The following is an 8,918-nucleotide window of genomic DNA, read 5'->3' on the forward strand; positions in this document are numbered from 1 at the left end:
GTATTTCTCTGCTTGACTTATTTCATTTAGCATAATCTCCTCCAGTCCCGTCCATGTTGCTGCAAATGTTAGGTAATCATTCTTTCTGATGACTGAGTAATATTCCACTGTAAATATGGACCACATCTTCTTTATCCAATCATCTGTTGAAGAGCATCTTGGCTCATTCCACAGTTTAGCTATTGTGGACAATGCTGCTATGAACACTGGGGTGCATATGGCCCTTCTCTTCACTATGTCTGTATCTTTGGGGTAAATACACAGTAGTTCAATTGCTGGATCATAGGGTAGCTCTATTTTTAACTTTTGGAGGGACTGCCACACTGTTTTCCAAAGTGGCTGTACCAACTTGCATTCCTATGAACTGTAGAAGTGGGTTCCCCTTTCACCAATCCACTCCAACATTTGTTGTTTCTTACCTTGTCCATTTATGCGATTCTAACTAGCATAAGGTGGTATCTCAAGGCGGTTTCAATTTGAATTTCCCCAATTACTAATGATTTTGAACATTTTTTCATGTGTCTGTTAACCATTTGTATGCATTCATTGGAAAAGTGTCTGTTCATATATTCTGCCCATTTTTTATTAGATTATTTGTTTCTTGGGTATTGAGTTTGAGAAGTTCTTTATAGATCTTGGATACCAGTATTTTATCTGTAGTTTCATTTGCAAATATCTTCTCCCATTTCCTGGGTTGCCTCTTTGTTTTGATGACTGTTTCCTTTGCTGTGCAGAAAATTTTTATCTTGATGAAGTCCCAAAAGTTCATTTTTGTCTTTTGTTTTCCTTGCCTTTGGAGACATGTCATGAAATAAGTTGCTGTGGCCGATATCAAAGAGGTTACAGCCTATGTTCTCTATGATTTTGAAGGATTTCTGTCTCATATCGAGGTCTTTCATCCATTTGGAGTTTATCTTTGTGTACAGTATGAGAGAATTGTCAAGTTTCATTCTTTTGTATATAGCTGCCCAATTTTCCCAGCACCATTTATTGAAGAGACTCTCTTTTTTTCCACTTGATGTTTTTTCCTGTTTTGTCAAAGATTAGTTGACTATAAAGTCGAGGGTCCATTTCTGGGTTCTCTATTATGTCCCATTGTTCTATGTGTCTGCTTTTGTGCCAGTTTCATCCTGAAGTGGTAATCAAAGCTTTGTGGTATAGCTAGGTTAGCAATTCTCATATCAGACACATTATATTATAGTATAAAAACTGTAGTTAGAGATACAGAAGGACACTATATTATTATTTTTTTAATTAACAAAACCAAAACCACGTGTTAATTCTTTTTTTTGTCTTTAATTTTTATTATGTTATGTTAGTCACCATACAGTACATCCTTACTCTATGATGTAGTGTTCCATGATTCATTGTTTGCGTATAGCACCCAGTGCTCCATGCAATATGTGCCCTCCTTACTACCCATAATCATCCTATCCCAATCACCCACCCCCACTCCCCTCTGAAATCGTCCGTTTGTTTCCCAGAGTCTATAGTCTTTCATGGTTCATTCCCCCTTCTGTTTACCCCCCTTCATTCTTCCTTTCCTTCTACTACCAATCTCCCTGCTATTTCTTATGTTCCATAAATGACTAAAACCATATGATAATTGTCTTTCTCTGCTTGACTTATTTTACTTAGCATAATTTCCTCCAGTCCCATCCATGTTGCTGCAAATGTTGGGTACTCTTTCTTTCTGATGGTTGGGTAATATTCCATTGTATATTTGGACTGACCACATCTTCTTATTCCATTCCTCAGTTGAAGGGCATCTTGGCTCCTTCCACAATTTAGTTCTTCTGGACAATGCTGCTATGAACATTGGGGTGCATATGGCCCTTCTCTTCACTATGTCTGTATCTTTGGGGTAAATACCCAGTAGTGCAATTCCTGGATCATAGGGTAGCTCTATTTTTAACTTTTTGAGGGACCTCCACACTGTTTTCCAAAGTGGCTGTACCAACTTGCATTCTCACCGTCAGTGGAAGAGGGTTCCCCTTTCTCCACATCCTCTCCAATTTTTGTTGTTTCTTGCTTTGTAAATTTTTGCCATTCTAACTGGTGTAAGGTGGTTTCTCAATGTGGTTTTGATATTCATTTCCCTGATGGCTAATGATTTTGAACATTTTTTCATGTGTCTATTAGCCATTTGTATGTCTTCATTGGAAAAGTGTCTGTTCATATCTTCTGCCCATTTTATGATTTGTTTATTTGTTTCTCATGTATTGTGTTTGAGAGTTCTTTGTAGATTGTGAATACCAGTGTTTTCTGTAGTGTCATTTGCAAATATCTTTTCCCATTCTGTGGGCTGCCTCTTAGTTTTTTGACTGTGTCCTTATTCTAAAGGGTATAAAGCTGGGGTAGCAATTTTCATAACAGACAGATCAGATTTTAAGCTAAAGACAGTAGTTAGAGATACAGAAGGACACTATATTCTTCTTAAAGGGTGTATCCAACAAGAGGATCTAACAATTATAAATATTTATGCCTCCAACAGATACACAAGCCAACTATTAACCAGAATAAAAAGACAGATAGATAATAATACTTTAATAGTAGGTGACCTCAACACTCCACTCTCAGCAATAGACAGATCATCTAAGCAGAAAATCAACAAAGAAACAATAGCTTAGGGTGAACTCCTGGACCAGATGGACCTCATAGATATATACAGAACCCTGCAGCCTAGAACAACAGAATATTCATTCTTTTGGAGTGCACATAGAACTTTCTCTAGAATAGACCATATACTGGGTCACAAAAAAAGTCTCAACTGATGTAAAAAGACTGATATTACTTACTCCATATTCTTAGATCACAATGTTTTGAAATTGGAACTCAATCACAAGGAAAAATTTCAAAGAAACTCAAACATTTGGAAACTAGAACCATCCAGCTTAAGAAGGATTGGGTAAACCAGGGAATTAAAGAACTTAAGCAATTAATGGAAACCAATGAGAATGGAAACACATTGGTCCAAAACCTATGGGACACCGCAAGGGCAGTCATGAGGGGAAAATACATAGCCATCCAGGCATCACTCAAAAGAATGGAACAATCTAAAATGCATTCCTTATATTCTCACCTTAAGATGCTGGAGATGGAATGGAAGAACAGGCCTAACTCATGCATGAAAACACAACTGATTAAGATTTGAGCAGAGATCAATGAATTAGAAACCAGGAGCATAGTAGAGCAGATCAACAAAACTAGAATATGGTTCTTTGAAAGGATTAATAAGATTGATAAGCCACTGGCCAGACTTATTCAAATGATTAGAGAAAGAACCCAAATTAATAAAATTATGAATGAAAGGGGAGAGATTACGACAAACACCAAGGAAATAGAAACAATCATTAGAAACTCTTATCATCAACTGTATGCTAATAAATTAAACAACCTGGAAGAAATGGATGCCTTCCTGGAAACCTATAAACTACCAAGACTGAAACAGGAAGAAATCGATTATCTAAACAGACCGATTAATCATGAAGAGATTGAATTAGTGATCAAAAACCTCCCAAAAAACAAGAGTCCAGGGCCTGATGGATTACCTGAGGAATTCTACCAAACATTCAAAGAAGAAATAATCCCTATTCTTCTGAAGCTGTTTCAAAAAATAGAAACAGAAGGAAAACAACCAAACTCATTTTATGAGGCCAGTATTAGCTTGATCCCAAAACCAGGCAAAAACTCCGTCCAAAAGGAGAATTACAGACTGATATCCCTGATGAATATGGATGCCAAAATTCTCAACAGGATCCTAGCTAATAGGTTCCAACAGTACATTAAAAGGATTATCCATCACCACCAAGTAGGATTCATCCCTAGGTTGCAAGGGTGGTTCAACATTTGCAAATTGATCAGTGTGAGAGATCACATTAATATAGAAGAGACAACAACCATATGATCTTTTCAATTGATGCAGAAAAAGCATTTGACAACATACAGCATCCTTTCCTTATTAAAACCCTTCAGAGTGTAGGGATAGACGGTATATTCCTCAATTTCCTAAAAAGCATCTATGAAAAGCCTACAGCAAATATCATCCTCAATGGGGAAAAGCTGGAAGCCTTTCCCTTAAGATCAGGAACACGACAAGGATGCCCACTCTCAACATTATTGTTCAACAAAATACTGGAAGTCCTAACAACAGCAATCAGACAACAAAAAAGAATAAAAGGTATTCAAATTGGCAAAGAAGAAGTCAAACTCTCTCTCTTCACAGATGACATGATACTTTGTATGAAAAACCCAAAAGACACCACCCACAAATTACTACAACTCATAGAACAATTCTGTAATGTGTCAGGATGTAAAATCAATGCTCAGAAATCAGTTGCATTTCTATACATGAACAATGAGACTGAAGAAAGAGAAATTAGGGAATTGATTCCATTTACAATAGCACCAAATACCATAAGATATCTCAGAATAAGCTTAACCTGAGAGGTAAAGGAGTTATACTCTAGAAACTACAGAACACTGATGAAACACATTGAAGAAGACACCAAAAGATAGAAAAATATTCCATGCTCATGGATCGGAAGAATATACATAGTTAAAATGTCTATGCTACCCAGAGCAATCTTTCAATGCCATCCTGATCAAAATACCAATGACATTTTTCAAAGAGGTGGAACAAACAATCCTAAAATTCGTGTGGAACCAGAAAAGACCCCGAATCACCAAGGAAATGTTGAAAAAGAAAAACAAATTCTTTCTTTTTTTAATTTAAATTAATTTAATTTAATTTAATTTAATTTAATTTATTTTATTTTATTTTATTTTATTTTATTTTATTTTTTGTCCTGGAAGCTCTTTATCTCTATTTCTATTCTGAATGACAGCCTTGCTAGATATGCTAATCTTATATCCCATTTAGGACATTGAATATGTCTCATACCAGTCCATACTGATCTGGTGGACAGGTCTGCTGCGAGCCTCATGTGTCTACCTGTGGAGTTGAAGGACTTCTTGTCCCAAAATGCTTTCAGAATTTTCTTTTTATCTTTGAAATTTGAAAGCTTCAGTATTATATGTTGAGGTGTTGACTTATTTTTATTGATTCTGAGAGTTGTTCTCTGTGCCTTCTGGACTTTAATGCCCATCTCCTTCCCCAGATTAGGGAAGTTCTCCATTATAATTTGTTCAAATAAAGCTTCTGCCCCTTTTTTCCTGGTCCTCATCTCCTGGGACCCCTCTAATACGGATATCATTCCACTTTATGGAGTTGCAGAGTTCTTGAAGTCTCCTTTCATGATCTAACAGTTTTCTTACTCTCTTCTTTTCAGTCTTCTTATTTTCCATAATTTTATCTTCCATATGATTGATTTGTTCTTCTGCCTCATTCATTCACTTTGTATAGCCTCGACTTGGACTGCGTGTCAGTTATAGCATTTTTAATGTTGTTCTGAGTAGATTTTAGTTCTTTTATGTCACAGTAAGGGATTCTCTGGTGCCTTCTATGCTTGTTTTAAGCTCAGCTAGTATCTTTATAATCATTGTATTAAATTCCAGTTCAGAGATTCTACTACTTATATCCATATTGATTAAATCCTTGCCAGTAAGTACAACTTCCTGTTTGTTTTTTTTCTTTTGGGGTGAATTTCTCCATCTTCTCATTTTATCCAGAAAAGAATAGAAGAAAGACAGAAAGCAGCAATAACAACAACGACAGCACAGAAAAACAACAATAAAAAAGGGAAATCTAAAACAAACAATAAAACAAAACAAAAAAACTAGATCCTGGTGTGTTCTGGATTGCCAGTTAAAAGAAACTATATTTCAAAATAAGAAAAAATTAAAACTTATGAAACAATTCAATGAAAGAAATAGAAAAAAATTATACGAACATAAATTATATATATATCTAAACAAACATTAAAAAAGAATTTAAAAAGAATTGGAAGAGAATAACTGAAAAAATAATAAAAGACTAAAAGAATAAAATGCAAAGAATGCTCTATACTGTGTTCCGCAAGAGCTGAAACGTTGCAGCCCTCAGTGATCAGTAACCTTGGTGCGAGAGAACCTTGCTTGTGCTGGACTTCTGGGGGAGGGGCCTGGAGCTGTTTCTCAGGGGGACTTGTCCTAGGGGATCAGCTCCTGGAATGCACAGGGAGGCAGGGCTGGGTGTAAGCTTCTGAAGCGTCCAGTAGGTGGCACTGTTTTGCTTCCTATTGGCTTTCAGCCTTGTTGGGCAGGATGAATATGGCAGCACCCACTCTCTAGTCCTGGAGCTGAAATTCATGCCGCCAGTCTTCAGTGAGCCCTCATAAAACATAAATTAACCATTCTGTCTTCCTGCCTTTGCTTGTTTGTTTGTTTTTGTTTGTTTGTTTTCTCATCTCAGGCACACAACTGAGTTTCAACACTCCAAATTTGAATCCAAAGGGTGCAGACCCACTCTGTCCCTCCCATGGGAGGGAGGGGGGTATCCCCAACCTTCTGCTTTTTGCAAAGCTCTTCCCAGGAGCGCAATTGGACCACCATGCAGTGGTTTGCCGTTTATGGCAACACAGAGCAGAAAACAGCTATCTAGACTCATTGGTTCAGCCCGCTTCCCTGCTCCTGTGCCTGGGAACTCTGGGGCACGAAGGCACCACCAATTCTTCTTGTGACCCCAGGGATCCTCAGACCATGCTGTCATATCTGGGGTTCCTCCTGGCTTCACCACCTGAGCACCGTTAAGCTGGGAACATCCCTATGTAGCAGCCTTCTACAAGTTCCGATTTTGTTCTCCAGTGCCTTTAATACTTTGCAGTAGTCGCCTCAAGTAGGCTCCCTCCCCTCCACCACATAGACTCACAGCATTTCTTTCTTCAGATCTCTGTTTGACTTCTCAAGTGTCCATAATGATTTGATAACTTTCTAGTTGTATTCATGGGACCAGACAAACTTAGGGCCCCCCTACTCCTCTAGCACCATCTTTACTCTGCACATACATTTTAACCACTGGATTTCTGATTTCATTTGGCAGGAAAAGATGTTAGGCCTGGCAACAAAGAACTCCATGCCCCCAAGGCAGAGATCCATCACACAGGCCCTGTAGACATGCACAGGTTCCCCACCCCACACAGAGATCATAATACAGGCCCTGAAAACAAGCACAGGGGCTTCACAAACCCCAGATACCCTCCTGTCTTGAACCCAGCCCACGTCACCTGCTCCAGTACCCTGCCGGGCCCCACAGACACTGAGGTGCCTGCCTCCTGAAGCAAGCCTTGACAGCACCCCAGGGTTTGCTCAGCATCCCTAACACAACCAGGCACGTTCTGTTTGTGGGTTGGAGTACTAGTTTCAGGAACAGACGGGCTCTGGGTTTTGGCCTCAAACTGATTTCGAACTCACTTTTCTTAATGGCTTTTAATCTACTTGGTTTCTAGATATTATCTGTTTAGATGTAAATACAGCCACATGAAACCTCTGAATGTCTTAATTACATTTAGTCCAACCTTTGAAAACAAAAGGGAAGCAGAGCCATTGACCTGTGTAATGGGCTCTCTTTGTGACAGGTGTTTCCCTGCATTGAAATGTCAGACATAATGCTTTCTTTACAGTTTAATTGTTGAAACAGAGTTAATATACAGTGTTATATTATGTTCAGGGGTACAGACAGTGATTCAACAATTCTGTACCTTGCTTAGTGTTCACATGATGTGTGCTCTTCATCCCTTTAGTCTCTTTCTCCCATCCCCCACCCACCGCCCTCTGGGAACCACCTGTTTGTTCTCTAGTTCAGTCTGTTTCTTGGTTTCTTTCTCTCTTTTTTTTTCCTTTGCTTGTTTGTTTTGTATCTTATATTACACATATGAGTGAAATCATAGGGTATTTGTCTTTCTCTGACTTATTTGACTTAGCATCATACTCCCTAACTCCATCCATAGCATTGCAAATGGCAAGATTTCACTCTTTTTGGTGGCTGAATAATATTACATAGTGTATATATATGGCACATCTTCTTTATCCATTCATCAGTTGTTGGACACATAAGCTGCTTACATAATTTGGCAATTGCAGGTAATGCTGTTATAAACCTAGGGGTGCATAAAACCCTTTCATTTAGTGTTTTTGTATTTTGGGGATAAATACACCATAGTGTGATTACTGGGTTGTATGGTAGTTCTATTATTAAATTTTTGAGGTACCTACACACTGTTTTCCAGAGTGGCTGCACTAGTTTGCAGTACCACCAGAAGTGTAAGAGCGTTCCCCTTTCTCTGCATCCTCACCAACATCTTTTTTCCCCCCTGTGTTGTTTATTTTAGCTATTCTGACCAGTGTGTGGTGGTATCTCTTCTTGGGTTTGACCTGCATTTCCCTGATGATGAGTGATGTTGAGCATCTTTTCATGTGTCTGTTGGCCATCTGGGTGTCTTCTATCAAAAATGTCTGTTCATGTCTTCAGCTCAACTTTTGATGGGATTGATTGTTTAGTTTTTGGGTGTAGAGTTGTATAAGTTCTTTGTATATTCTGAAGTATAACCCTTACAATAATTAAAAATGGAAAGTGTATTAAATTCTCAAAATGATTTACAATCTATTTTTTTTTATTTTTGTTGTTGACTGACATTTTTAACAACTTAGTCTAAGGAATACTTGCAGACGTTTTTAATGCTTATGAATATGGACATATATATTGGTGAATTTTTTCCTTCACTTATGATATAATACTCAGTGAGAACTTCCACCAAGAGGATAGTGGTTCTTTTCAATTTCCAAACAACTGAACTCTTTCTTCTTTTGAGCCATTAGCCAACAGTGGTCACATAAACAACATGGAAATAACACAACATTGAAGACATCAGTTATCTCTACAAGCGGTTGATGAAACCTGGCATTTCTTCTCTCTGTAACACCAGGTGTCTGGAGGGAGCGGTATATAATCCTGCTGACAATGACTAAAACTGTGTAAGGGT

Source organism: Ursus maritimus, unplaced genomic scaffold (genome assembly GCF_017311325.1).
Source record: "Ursus maritimus isolate PB19 unplaced genomic scaffold, ASM1731132v1 scaffold_5, whole genome shotgun sequence".
Lineage (NCBI taxonomy): Eukaryota > Metazoa > Chordata > Mammalia > Carnivora > Ursidae > Ursus > Ursus maritimus.